Below are 15,441 nucleotides of genomic sequence, written 5' to 3'. Positions count from 1 at the left end.
TCCACATATAGGCAACATTATATAATATTTGTCCTTCTCTGTCTGAGTTACTTCATTTAATATGATAATCTCTAGGTCCATCCATGTTGCTGCACATGGCATTATTTCATTATTTTCATGGCTGAGTAGATCTTATTCACCTTGCTTAAATGAAACTTTATGCCTGTTGGTTAGCAACTCCTCATTTCAGTCTAACCTCAACCCCTGGCAACCATCATTCCACTCCTGAGTCTATGAATTCAACTATTTTAGATACCTTGTAAAGTGGAATCATGTGGTACTGTCCTCCTGTGACTGGCTTATTTTCACTTAGCACAGTGTTCTCCAGGTCCATCTATGTTGTCACATATTGAAGAATTTCTTTCTTTTTTTAAGACCATAATATTCCACATCTTGGCTATTGTGAATAGTGCTACAGTGAACATGGGAGTGCTAATCAGTACCTTTTTGAGGTCTTTTAGGTAAATATCTAGAGGTGAGGTTAGTGGATCATATGGTAGTTCTATTTTTAATTATTTGAGGAAACGTCATACTGTTGTCCATAGCAACTGCAGCATTTTGCATTCCCAGCAAAAATGTACAAAAGTTTTTTTTCTCTTTCTCCACATCCTTGCATACACTTGTCTTTTTTTTTCTTTTTTGTAATAGCCATCCTATATATGTGAAATGATATCTCATTGTGGTTTTGATTTGCATTTACTTGATGATTAGTGATGTTGAGCACTTTTTCATATACCTGTTGGCCATTTCTGTGTCTTTGGAAAAATGTCTATTTAAGTCTTTGTCCATTTTTAAATTGAGTTATTAGTTTTTATGCTGTAGAGTTATATGAGTTCCTTATACATTTTGGAAATTAACCCCTTATCAGAAAGATAGTTTGAAAATATTTTCTCTTATTCTATACTTGCCTTTTCACTCTGTTGATTGTTTCCATTGCTTTGCAGAAGCTTTTTAGTTTAATGTAACCCCACTTGTCTATTTTTGTTTTTATTGCCTATACTTTTGGTGAGATATCAAAGAAATCATTGCCAAGACCAATGACATGAATCTTCTCCCCTATGTTTTCTTCTAGAGGTTTTATTCTTACAATTTTAGGTCTTACATTTAAGTCTTTAATCTGAGTTAATCTTTTCTTTATTTTAAGATAATTGTCAATTTTATTCTCTTGCATGTGGATATCCAGTTTCCCCAGCATCATTTATTGAAGAAGATATCCTTTCCCCACTGTATATTCTTGAAGTGATTGTCAAAAATTACTTGGCTGTATATGCATGAGTTTATTTTTGCTCACTATTCTATTCATTGATCTGTATTTTGTCTTTATGTCAGTACCATACTGTTTTAAGCACTGTAACTTTGTAATATAGTTTGGAATCAGCAAGTGTGATGCCTACAGCTTTATCCTTTTTTTCTCAAGATTATTTTTGGCTATTTGGGTTTATTTGTGGTTGTATATGAACTTTAGAATTATTTTTTATACTTCTGTAAAAGAAATTCCATTGGGGTTTTGATGTGGATGCATTGAATCTACTTTGGATAGAATGGATATTTTAGAAATATTAAATCTTCAAACCCAAGAATACAAAATGTGTTTACATTTGTTTGAGTTTTGTTTAATTTCTTTTATCAATATTTTGTTGTTTTAGTATACAAATCTTTCATTTCTTTAGTTAAGTTTATTTCTAGGTATTTTTTTCTCTTTGGTGTTATTGTAAATGGGATTGTTTCCTAATTTCCTTTTCAGATCACTGTTATTGTATAGAAATGAAAATGATTTTTATAGTTGATTTTGTATCTTGCAACTTTATTGAATTTATTAGTTTTAGCATTTTTTGATGACTTTTTTGAGTTTTTTCTATATAAAATCATACTGTCTGCAAACAGGGACAATTTTAATTCTTTTTGATCTGGATGCTTTTGTTTTTCCTTGTCTAATTGCCCTGGCTAAGGCTCCAATACAATGTTGAACAGATGTGGCAAGTTTGAACATTGTTTAGGGAACTATATTCAATATCTTGTAGTAACCTATAATGAAAAAGAATATGAAAACGAATATATGTATGTATATGTATGACTGAACTATTATGCTGTACACCCAAAATTGACACAACATTGTAAACTGACTACACATCAAGAAAAGAAAAAAAGATTGAACATTGCTGCCTTGTTTCTGATCTTAGAGGAAAATCTTGTGCTGAAATTTCCAGGGAGGGTCATTAGGATAGTCATGAAGAGGTTGGCTCTTGTGGTGTTTTTATATGGATTTGTTTTTGAGGTGATGCTGTACTCTTAAAATGAATTTGAAGGTGATCTCTCTTACTCTGTTTTTTGGAAGAGTTTAAGTAGAATTAGAATTAATTCTTCTTTGATTGTTTAATAGAATTTACCCATGAAGCAAATTGTCTTGGACCTTTCTCTGTTGTGAAGTTTTTGATTACTGATTCAATCTCTTTGTATGTTATTGGCCTGTTTGGGCTTTCTTTTTCTCTTTATTTCCCAGATTTATTGAGAGATTATAGACCTCTAACATATGTAAGTTTAAGATGTACAGTGTGATAGTTTGAGACACATATATATTTCAAAATGGTTACCACAATATGGTTAATTAACACCTTTGGCCCCTTGCATAATTATCTTTTTTGTGTGTATGTGATGAGAACATTTAAGTTCTGCTCTCTTAACAATTTTCAAGTATGTAATACAGTGCTGTTAACTAGAGTCGCCATGCTCCACATAAGATCCCCAGAACTTATTCATCTTATGGCTGGAAGTCTGTATCCTTTGGCCAACACCTTACTATTCCCCCTACACCCAGTCCCTGACAACCTCTTTCTACTCTCTATTTCTATTAATTTCTTTCAATTCCACATGTAAGTGAGAACATATAGTATTTGTCTTTCTCCATCTGACTTACTTCATTTAACATAATGCCCTCAAGTTCCATCCATGTTGTCCCAAAAGGCAGGATGTCTTTTTACGGCTGAATAATATTCCATTGTGTTTGTGTTTGTGTTTGTGTACACATTCTGATATTTATATCAGATATTCTTTATCCATTCTTCTGTTGATGGACACTTAGTTTACTTTCGAGTCTTCAGTATTGTGAATAATGCTGCAGTAAGCATGGGAAGGCATGTATCCCTTTGAGATAATGTTTCCATTTCCTTCCGATGTATGTACAGAAGTGGGATTGCTGGATCATATGGTAGTTCTGTTTTAACTTTCTATTTCTTCTCTATCCAATCTTAATAGGTCATATGTTTCTAGAAATTTATGCATTTCTTTTGGGCTATCCAATTCATTCACACATAATTGTTTATATAATCCCTTATGATACTTTTTACTTCTGAGGCATCTATTTAATGTTTCTAATTTCATTTATGATTTTATTTATTGAGCCCTCTTTTTACTTTAGTCTAGCTACAGATTTGTCTATTTTATTTTTTCAAAATCCAACTCTTAGTTTTGTGGGCTTTTAAAATTATTTTTCTATTCTCCATTTGATTTATTTCTGCTGCGATATTTATTATCTCTTCTGCTAATGTTGGGTTTAGTTTTTTCTTCTTTTTCTAATTCCTTGAAATGTAAAGTTAGGTTGTTTATTTAAAATGTTTCTTCTTTTTTAATATAGATGTTTATCACTATAAATGTCTCTTTTGGTACTGCTTTAGCTGCATATGGTAAGTTTTGTAAATTGCATTTCCCTTTTCACTTGTCTCAAGATATTTTTATATTCCCTTTTGATATCCTCTTTGACTCAGTGGTTGTTGAAGAGTGAGTTATTTAGCTTCCATGTATTTGTGAGTTTTCCCTCTTTTCTTGCTGTTACTGATTTCAAGTTTTGTGCCATTGTGGTTGGAAAAGATACTCAGTATAACTTCAATCATCTTGAATTTGTTAAGAACTTTTGGTGTTCTGATATGTGATCAGTCCTGAAGAATGTGTTTCCTTTTGCTGTTTGGTAAAAAGTCCTGTATATATCTGTTAGTTTCATTTGATCTATAGTGTTCAAATCCACTATTTCTTTATTGATCTTCTGTCTGGATGTTCTATCCATTATTGAAATTGAGGTATTTAAATATCTTACCATAATTATATTGTCATCAATTTCTCCTTTCAGATCTATCAATATTTTTTCCTATAATTAGGTGTTTTGATGTTGAGAGTATTTATATTTACAATTATTATGTTTCCTGTTGATAATCCTTTTATCATTAAGTAATAATATTCTTTGTTTCTAGAGACAAAGTCTTTTTGACTTAAAGTCTTCTTTGTGTGGTATTAGAGCCACTAAAGTGAGTTTCTTATAAATAGCATACAGTTGGATCTTCATTTTTAAATTTATTCAGCTATTCTGTGTCTTTATTGGGGAGTTTAGTCCATTTACATTTAAGGTAGTTATTGATGGAGGATTTACTGTTTCCATTCTTTAACTATTTTTGGTTTATCTGATAGTTATTTTGTCCCACTTTTTCTGTCTTACTGTCTTTCTTTGTCTCATTGTGTGTGTGTGTTTGTGTGTTTAATTGATATTGATTCCTTTCTCTTTTTCTTTTGTAAATATTTTATAGTATTTTCTTTGTGGTAACTAAGGAACTTATATGAAATTTCTTATAGTTATAACAGTCTATTTTTAAGCTGATAATATCTTTACTATAAAAATTGACCACAAATTCAGTCTTAAAATTTTTTTAGGTATTTAAATGTTTCAGAGCATGTCTTTTGTCAATAATATAACTTGAACATTCCCAAAATTATGGAAAATAAACAACATATTTGTAAATAATACAAAAGTCAAGAAAGAAATCATGATAAGAATTAGAAGTGTTAGCTAGATTAGATATTAGCTAAAATGTAACATATTAAATCTTATTGGACACTGCTAATGCAATGACTATAAGGAAATTTTGCATATTGCAAAAAAAAAAGAATGGAAACTATTATGTAAGTGTCTTTCTCAAGCCTTCTCAAGAATTTAAATAGAAAACTTCTAATTAAACCCCCAAAAAGAAGAAAATAATAGAGATGAATATACATTTATAAAATAGAAAATTGATGTACAGTATAGAAAAGCACAAATCAAAATTTCATCCTTTAAAAATGCTAATAAAATTGATAAACCACTAAGGTTTATTAATAAGATATATAGAAAAAAACTCAAAAAAGATATGTAGAAAGTACAATATTGGAATGAAATGGGAACAACATTATAAATCCTACAGAAAGTAAAAATAAGATATAATTTTGAAATGTAAAGGAATTGGAAAACCACTTGGAAGAATATCTTACCAAAAATGACAAGAAAGAAATTGAGAAACTGAATATTCCTTTTTTCATTAATAAAAGTGAGTCTTATAGTGAAAAACTTTTCCACAAAATGGAAGGCCCAGATGGCTTCACTGTTGAAGTTTTACAAATATCACAGGTATAAATATCACTAATCCTGTAAAATGTTCTTCCGAGAAAAGACAACAAAGAAACACTTTCTGAATCATTTTTATATTTTAATACTCCCACCTGAAAACTTCATTTCAAGAATGGAAAATGTTAAGCCAAATTCTCTCATGCACATGGATGCAAACATCCTAAACCAAATAATTAGCAAATCAAACCTAGTGATAATAAAATGGATAAAAAAGCAACTAAAGTTGTGTTTATTCCAGAAAATCTACATTGATTTAACATTCACAACTTAATCAAAGTGGTACTTACATCTCTGAATTAGGATATAGAAGGATATGAAAAACCTTTTATCATATGGCAACAGGACAAATCTCAATGAAATGAAAATCACACTTACATAGTCAATGAACCAGGAGTAGAGGATTCAAGAAAGCCTTGAAGAACTGACATCCACATAGGCGAGCAGAGAAATGTGGCAGTTTGCCTACCTGCGGTCTTGTCTGTCTTACAGAGACACTTTGAAGGGATGAGAATGAATCAGCCAGTTTTTGGATGACAATGTAAATTGTCTGGACAGATAGAAATTTGGAAGAAACCCAAATGCAAAAACAAATCATTTCACCCCAAAATTCCCTTCTCTTATGCTACAATGATTTTTCCTAGAAAGCAGCAGCAGAGGAGGAGCTAGCAATAAAAGAGAAACCACTTAGTCCCGCACAGCCTCACAGTAAATAGATGTGTGGACTTTGCCTTTTCTGAATTCATAGATGAAACAAAAATACCTAAAATTGCTGCTCAGTCCTGAGTTTCAGAAGTATAAAGCCTCTAGAAGATAAAATAGAGAATGTCTTTATGACCTTGGATTAGGCAAAGATATCTTGAAGTTTCACTAAAATATTAAACATTAAAGAAAACATTGATAAATTAGATCATTTTAATTAAAATTTTTTGTTCATCAAGGATACAATAAAGAGAGTGACACAGCATACTTCAAAGGGAGGGTATACCTTTAATGTATAAATCTGACAAAACGACTTGAAGACAGATTATAACAACAAATCAGTAAGAAAAGTACAGTCTGAGAATAAAATTGACAAAAGACCTGACAATACATTATACAAAAAAAGGACATATGAGTAGGTGATAAATAGATTTTTAAATGCTTAACGTAAGAGGCCCAGGGACATGAAAGTGAACACTGCCTGTTTCATTGTAAAAAATGATGTCTAACCTGGAATCTATGGTGTTATCCTTTCTGAGAACTGTGGATACATAACTTCATCTACCAGAGTGCTGAGTTACTGGGACTTCTTTAAGCCAGCTCCTTCCAGTTTGTCTTCATATCCTGGACCAGCCCTTGTGGTTCTTATTGCAAGATGCGCTTAGCAATAACCATCAGGAAATTTTGAAAGAGACAAGGCTGATTACTTACAAGTCCTGGAAGTTATACAGCTGGGGCCACACAGGGTCATGGAATAGAGAAAGAGAGAGATACTAGGGTTCTGCTTTATTAGGGTTGAGGGTGGGGGCCTAGGGTTTCATACCCTCACTCTTTATTGGTGACTTAAAAATATAAGAGCAGAAATTTACAGCATGGGAAGAGAAAATACAAGTGGTCTGAATGGTCAGTTATCTAAGGAGATTTGGGGCTGGGGGCAACTTGGCTCTTTATCTAGTTATGTGACTGGCACTGTTTCTTCAAGATACCTGCCTTTGAAGTGGATGTCCTCGCATGCTAGCCATCAGTTTTCTCACGGCCTCTTTCACGTCTTTGTTCCTCAGACTGTAGTTGAGGGGGTTCAACATGGGGGTCACCACTGTGTAGAAGACGGACACCACTTTAATATGGTCAGGTGAATGGCTTGACTTCGATATGACATAAACAAATGTGACTGTCCCATAAAACAGAGTGACTGCAGTGAGGTGGGGAAGTACAAGTAGAGAAAGCCTTGTGCCTTCCCTCTGTTGTGTGCATCTTCAGGATCGAGTGGAGGGTGTGCAGATATGAAACAGTTATGGTAAACAGTGTGATTACAATGATTGACCCAGCTGAGATGGCAGGAGATATTTCAGCAACATAAATATGGGTACATGAGAGCTTCACTAGTGGTGGAAGGTCACAGAAGAAATGATTGATTTTATTCGGTCCACAGAAAGTCAAGCTCGATAAACATCCAGTAAATGATGAAGCATTTGCACATCCTCCCAGATAGGAAGCGACCAATAAGATGATGCAGACACTGGGAGACATGTGTATAGAGGAGTGGGAAGCAGATGGCCACGTAGCGATCATAGGCCATGGCTGTCAGCAGGAAGCACTCAGCTGTTCCAAAGATAACATCAGAGCCAGGCTGGGCTATGCAGCCAGCAACAGGGATGGTAGTTCCCTTTTTTAGGAAACTCACAATCATAATAGGTGTGACTGATGAGGAGTACCCAATGTCCAGAAAGGCCAAATGGCTGAGTAAAAGGTACATCGGGGTGTGAAGCTGAGGGCTTCTTTGGATTAATATAATTATGCTGACATTGCCTAATATGGTAGCAATATAGATTCCTAGAAAAACCACAAAGAAGATGGAACGAAGTGTAGGATGCTCTGTTAACCCCAAAATAATGAATTCTGTCATCATTGTTTGGTTTCCAGTCTTCATCTTATTTGGAATGATGCCTATTGAAATAAAAACCAGTGGGTATTAGAATAAATTAAATGGGCTTATAATTAATATACTTACTTTACCAGCCAACCTGTCAGAAAATCAACACATTGATCTCTCTTTTGTCTAATTCTTACACTTTACAACATGTTTCCAAATACATTTACATTGTGCATGATTTGAGAATATTAATGTCCATTATCTTAAGGTAGAGATACTCACAAAGGGACCATTGATTCAGATCAGAACACAGTTGGCACTCACATTTGCATCATTTGATCAATTCAGGTTGTTGAATGAACACTTACAGCAATGATGTTTTGGGAATTTGATGAGAACCAGAAGTCAAAGTCCCCTCGCAGTTAGGTAAGACTGCGAATAGTACATGCCAATGGGCTATGAGAGGAAATGCTTTGTTTCTCTTCTGGATCAAATTAAATTACCAGTGGACAACTCTCTCTTCCTCTTCCACAGTGATATATTCTGCATGATACAATTATAAGATAATGGAATTTCCTATCAGCCTGGGATTTGAGGGAATATGGAGAACAGAGAGCATACTGGAAGCCAGAAATAAATCTATGTTGTATTAGACCACACTGAGTTGCCAGGGTTAATTTGTGAGAAGAACATAACATCACCTACCCTGATTAATACAATTATGGATTGGCTGTAATGGAAGCTATCTGTAGAGTTTAATCCCAAGAGCATTGTGAGAAATAATTCCACTGTGGATCACTAGTTGTAATTTAGGCACTGTGCGGACCTAACAAAATCAGACATTTCATAATCAAGTATGAAAATGTTGTATATTAGAATATGTTGACAAGATGCCTACATGCATATGTTATGCCATCCACATGAGATCAAAAGAGTAATACTTAAATGAAAAAAATACTAGAAAGTCATTTCACCATACAAATGATCAACAGGCACATGAAAAAATGCTCAGTATCACTAATTATCAGAGAAATGCAAATCAAAACTACGATGAGTTATCACCTCACACCAGCCAGAATGGCCATCATTCAAAAGTCCACAAATGGCATATGCTGGAGAGGCTGTGGAGGAAAGGGAACCTTCTACACTGCTGGTGGGAATGCAGTTTGGTGCAGCCAGTGTGGAAAACAGTATGGAGATTCCTCAAAAGACTAGGAATAGACTTACCATATGGTCCAGTAATCCTGCTCCTGGGCATATGTCCAGAAGGAACCCTACTTCAAAAATACACCTACACCCCAATGTTCATAGTAGCACTATTTACAATAGCCAAGACATGCAGACAGCCTAAATGTCCATTAACAGATGACTGGATAAAGAAGATGTGGTGTATTTATACAAGGGAATACTATTCAGCCATAAAAACAACAACATAATGCCATTTGCAGCAACATAGATGCTCCTGGAGAATGTTATTCTAAGTGAAGTAAGCCAGAAAGAGAAAGAAAAACACCATATGAGATTACTCATATGTGGAATCTAAAAAGCAAAAACAAAAACAAAGCATAAATACAAAACAGAAACAGACTCATAGACATAGAATACAAACTTGTGGTTGCCAAGGGGGTGGAGGGTGGGAAGGGATAGACGGGATTTCAAAATTGTAGACTAGGTAAACAAGATTATACTGTATAGCACGGGGAAATATACACAAGATCTTATGGTAGCTCACAGAGAAAAAAATGTGACAATGAATATATATATGTTCATGTATAACTGAAAAATTGTGCTCTACACTGGAATTTGACACAACATTGTAAAATGATCATAAATCAATAAAAAAAATAAAAAAATAAGAAACAAGCCAGACTACTGAAAAAGCTAGTACCAAAGAGTGAAAAAAATCAACAAATACTATCAATTATCAAATAATACTTCAGAAGTGCTACTATCAAATATCAGAAGCCTACTACTTGAGGGGGAAGAAACATCATTGTTTTTTAAAGGAACAGAGTTAATCATGTGTAGACTCTTGAATTGCCAACTGGAATATTTTCTACTTTTTAAAAGATTCCAACATTAAAATTCTTCTTTTACTAAGTATACAGGTAAATAACTACCAATACACTATTCTTACCCAGTTCTTACTTGACTATGAAAAACTTGTATCTTTGAAGTGATGATTAAGCCAGTGCTCATAATCAATTGCTCATATGAATTAACTTGTTACAATAATGTAAGAAAGCTAAGTCTCTGGCTTCATTAATTAGTTATAGGATTGTGTCAGAAGTTCAAAAGACACAAATCTGGAATAAATTTTATATTTTTATGAGAAATATATACATGGAAGACTCAAATGAATTCAGAATATGACATGAATGCCAGTGTGACATGGAAAACATGACGTACAGTGCTGAGGTGAAAAGAAAAGATTTCAGAGCCGAAAGCTCTAGGGATAAATTCCAGGTCTGCCACTTACTGACTAGGTGATCTTGGAAAAGTTACATAACCCCTCTGAGACTCAATTTCCTTATTTTAAAAATTGGAGTAATAATAACATTTACCTCCAATTGTCACTGTGTTGAATGGTATATGTTAATATATCTAGCAATGAATGGCAATGAGTGGATGATCCATAAATAAGAATCCCTTCAAATAAGCAACTATAGCTTCCACTACAAATGCAAAGGACACTTATAAATCAATAACAATGAATGACTGTTACCTGCTGGTCTAATATTATGATGGGGACAAATTCCAGGAATCACCTTTGTACAACAGGGCTTATTTTTGCAGGATTTAGGAACATTTGAAATGTAAAACCGGAAGTACCTTGGCATCAGGGGTGCACAGGTTTGTTAACATTTAATTGAAAATCCAATGGGAGAAAATCCATTGAGATTAAGAAAACTAGATGTGTTTACATATTCCTACACCATTGTGCTGGCTGAGATATTTATTAAGGTCTCAGGGGCTTCATTTAGTCTCTTCATTATTTTTATACAATTATTATAATTGCAAAAATCTAATTAGGTTTGAAACTTGATTTGGACTAATACAACTAATATGGGCTATGCTGTGATCATCTGAGATATCCCTGAGAAGTAGTCATGACCAGGTGCCTGAAAATGTTTCCTTGAGCACTGTCCTCGGTTCCTGTTTAATTGCACCTGTGGAAGCTGCACAAAGAGTCAAATGCTTTTCTCTGTGTCAAAGTGACCCACAATTTAATGAGCCATGGCATTTCCCACTAATCATAGTTTCTCCCTCAAATCCTGGACTCTTGGGATAGATGGAGATCCAGTTATCAGAGGTATTCCTTCCTTTCCCCACCCCATTATCATCTCCATCCCAACCTTCCCTTTCTAGATAAGCCAAGAATCTCTTCCTTGTTCCTGATTTTTTCGTGGTTTTTCATAAGCAATGTTACTATTTGTACTGCTCTGAAATTGCTTTTCTTTATTCAAAAATATTTCTAGACAGCTCCATGTGAGTATACATTAATTGCCTTCATTCTTTGCAATGGCTCATAGTATTCCAGAGCATTTAACAAGTATTTATTTAGCTATACCCCTGTTAGTGCTTCACTGTGCTTGTATATCAGTAGTTCTCTTGGATGTATTCTAAGAATTTGAATTGCTGAGTTAAAAGGTTTGCAGGACTTAAATTCTGATACTGCCAAATTACACTTAAAGAAAACTGCATTATTTTTGCATGATGTTTTATACTAAAAATCTATTAGATTAGACTTACTTTTTAGTTGTTTATTTGACCTATCAAGTTCTAAAAGTCTTGCATTATGATTGCAGATTTTTCCATTTCTCATATTCCTATCAGATTTTCCTTTAAACATTTAGACGCTGTATTATTAGGTATATAAATGTTTAACACTGCTATAACTTCCATGTAAATTGTACATTTTATAAACCCTTTAAAAATATCTATGTTGATTTGCTTTCCACCTGTAGTATCTGAGGGTACATATTCCCTCACTCCTCAGTTAACTACTGAGGCAATGGAAATAAAAGCAAAAATAAACAAATGGGACCTCATTAAACTTATAAGCTTTTGCACAGCAATGGAAACCATAAGCAAAACAAAAAGACAACCTATGGAATGGGAGAAAATATTTGCAAATGATGAGACTGACAAGGGCTTAATTTCCAGAGTTATAAACAGCTCATACAGCTTAACAACAACAACAACAACAAAAACCCAATTCAAAATGGGCAGAAGACCTAAACAAGCAATTCTCCAATGAAGACATACAAATGGCCAAATAGGCACATGAAAAAATGCTTGATATCGCTCATTATCAGAGAAATGCAAATCAAAACTACAATGAGGTATCACCTCACACCAGTCAGAATGGTCATCATTAAAAAATCCACAAATGATAAATGCTGGAGAGGATGTGGAGAAAAAGGAGCCCTCCTACACTGTTGGTGGGAATGTAGTTTGGTATAGCCACTATGGAAAACAGTATGGAGATTCCTTAAAAAACTAAAAGTAGATTTACCCTGTGATCCAGGAGTCCCACTCCCAAGCATACATCCAGAATAAACTCTAATTTGAAAAAACACATGCACCCCAGTGTTCATAGCAGCACTATTTACAACAGCCTAGACATGGAAGCAACTTAGATGTCCATCAACAGATGACTGGATAGAGAAGTTGTGGTATATTTATACAAAAGAATGCTACTCAGCTATAAAAAAGAATAAAATAACGTCATTTACAGCAACATTGATGGACATGAAGATTGTCATACTAAGTGAAGGAAGCCAGAAAGAAAGAAAAAAATACCATATGATATAATTTATAAGTGGAATCTAAAAAAAAAAAAAGAGACCAACTTATTTACAGGACAGAAACAGACTCACAGACGTGAAAAACAAAATTGTTACCAGGGGTAAAGGGGAGTGGAGGGATTAACAAATACCTAATTTTTCTATTTGGAAATCCAAATGACCCTGATATTGTCCAGGAGATTTCTTCTCACTCTTGCTGCTGCCTCCAAAGTTCTATCACTCTAGAATTTTTCTAGCAGTTTTCCCCTAATAGGCATCTTTCCTTTTATTGGATTTCATCTGCTTTCTTTTTCATTGTTACTCAAATGGTCATTTATGGCATTTTAAAAAATTGAAGTATAGTCAGTTTACAATGTTGTATCAATTTCTGGTGGGATTTCATCTGCTTTTTATCTTTCTAAGAATATTAATAATTTGGGTCCATTAAAAATACCCTTTCCCTTTCTGGTTTTCCAGCACTACTATGAGGTCATTTATTACACATGTCTTATCATAAATGTGGATCAAGAACAGGAAGCCTCAGTACGTTCTCAGACTGCCACTTTAATACAATTCCTAGGTGGGAGTCACTGACTCTGTCTTTATAGATGCCTTGTGTTTTCCCTGTTGGACAGGAGAAAACACACTTGAAACTGAAGGTGAGCAAATGTGGAGATTGAGTTGAATTGTAAAATAATTAAAGTCAAGCAGAGAATGCCATGAAACTAGTCAAAAACAAGACGATATTGTTTTTAAAAATTCAATCTAAAAAGGAAGAGATAATTTGGAAATGAGAGGTGTAACAGAGGGAAACTGTAAAAAGGAAGAGGTACTTCTGCTTTCCTCACATTCAGTCTTAGAATATGAATGGGAGGATCCTAGGGAAGAGAAGAGGTTTAGTTATGCCCAGGAATTTCAGGAATATTGGGGAAAGGAAAAATGGGAAGAGTGTTCCCAGAAGTAGTAGGCATAGGGTATGGATAGCAGAGAAATAAACTTGGGCGTAAGTGAGCATATCAGGAATGAGTGAAGAAAAAGGGAAATGCCATCATATGGATTTGTCCAAAGCAGGACCCTATAAAGGCAAAAAAAAAAAAAAAACAACAAAAAACCATGCCCTGAAATGAAGAAGGTAGAGGAAAGGAAGTTGTATAAGCATTGTGTTTGCAAATGGAAGAGACATAACTAGCTCAAAAATTCTAGATGAAAATTTTGTGTTATGCTTCAGACTCTGAAAGCTTTCTCCTAGGTACTAGAGTTTATGAAGATCACACTTTGGTGATACAATAGAGGACGAGGGTCAAGGGAGGTGTAGTTTAGTGAGAAAGCCAGAGAAAAAGTAGTTCAGAATAAAACAAACAAAGAAAAACAAAATGTCACAAACATAAAAGGAGAAAGGAGATTGTATTTTTTCCATAGAAATCTAGTTTAGGAGAGAAATTGTGCAAATGCATCATTGTTTTGTATGAATTTGGAGACTAGTGATTAATGAAAACCAAAAAAAGAAAGAAAAGGGGCTTTTGAAAATCATAAAGTAAAAAAAGTGAGGAACTTTATATTGAATTAATCTGAACCTACTTACTAATTTTAAAATCATAGAAAAGAAACCAGATATTATGTGCCTCATGGTATGATGCAATAGGAAGTAGACACCCCTGCTATAAAATTTATGGCCCAAAATCTAAGCTGAATCTGATCAAGACTCTATCTAGATTTTCCTATCAGTTCACAGGTCACAGAGTTTATGGGAACACATTAAAAGGAATAGCTGGATAGCGATGCAATCAGTGAAACACATAATGTAGAAAATTCTAGAGGACTAAATAACCAATTTCTTCCACAAAAATAATTGCTCAAACAAGAGAGAAGGAAGCTATAGCTTAAAAAGTCATGATATATAACAACTAAATGAAATAGTTAGACCTTCTTTAGATTTTAACTCAACTCAGTTGTGGAAAAAAATTTATAATACAATTGGGAAAATTCAAACAGCAAATATTTGATATTAAATAATTATCATTTTTTTGGTTTACTAATGCATTGTGGTTATATTTTTATTAGTCCTTGCATGTGAAAGACATGTTCTGAATTGCTTAGAGGTGAAATAAAATAATGCCTGGGATTTGTTTCAAAACAAGATTGTAGACAGAAAATGCTAAAGACCACCAAAATACTATTATAGCTCACCAATGAATTTGGTAAAGTTGCAGGATACAAAATTAATATACAGAAATCTGTTGCATTTCTGTATGCTAACAATGAGCTATCAGAAAGAGAAATTAAGAAAACAATCCCATTTACCATTGCATCATAAAGAATAAAATACCTAGGAATAAATCTAACTAAGGAGTTAAAAGGCCTATACTCTGAAAAGTGTACAACACTGACAAAGAAATTGAAGATAGCACAGATGAAAGATATATCTTGTTCATGGATTGGAAGAATTAATATTGTTAAAATGATCAAACTAGCCAAGGCAATCTGCAGATTGAATGCAATCCCTATCAGAATACCAACAGAATTTTTCACAGAACTAGAACAAATAATTCTAAAATTTGTATGGAAACACAAAGGTCCTGAATAGCTAAAACAATCTTGAGAAAGAACAAAGCTAGAGGTGTCACACCCCCTGATTTTAAACTATATTACAAGGC

The 15,441-nt window shown here is 33.8% G+C and overlaps 1 protein-coding gene and 1 pseudogene across 6 annotated transcripts in view; one reads left to right on the top strand and one right to left on the bottom strand.

Annotated features, from left to right (window-relative positions):
• OVCH2 (ovochymase 2) overlaps positions 1-15,441 on the top strand; it is a 127,616-nt gene that overhangs the window by 90,893 nt on the left and 21,282 nt on the right. The window lies entirely within an intron of this gene.
• Positions 7,102-7,880, bottom strand: LOC102541612 (olfactory receptor 5P4-like; annotated as a pseudogene).

Source organism: Vicugna pacos, chromosome 10 (assembly GCF_048564905.1).
Source record: "Vicugna pacos chromosome 10, VicPac4, whole genome shotgun sequence".
Classification (NCBI taxonomy): domain Eukaryota; kingdom Metazoa; phylum Chordata; class Mammalia; order Artiodactyla; family Camelidae; genus Vicugna; species Vicugna pacos.
The sequence above is the reverse complement of the archived record's forward strand: the minus strand, read 5'-3'. Positions and strand labels throughout refer to the sequence as shown.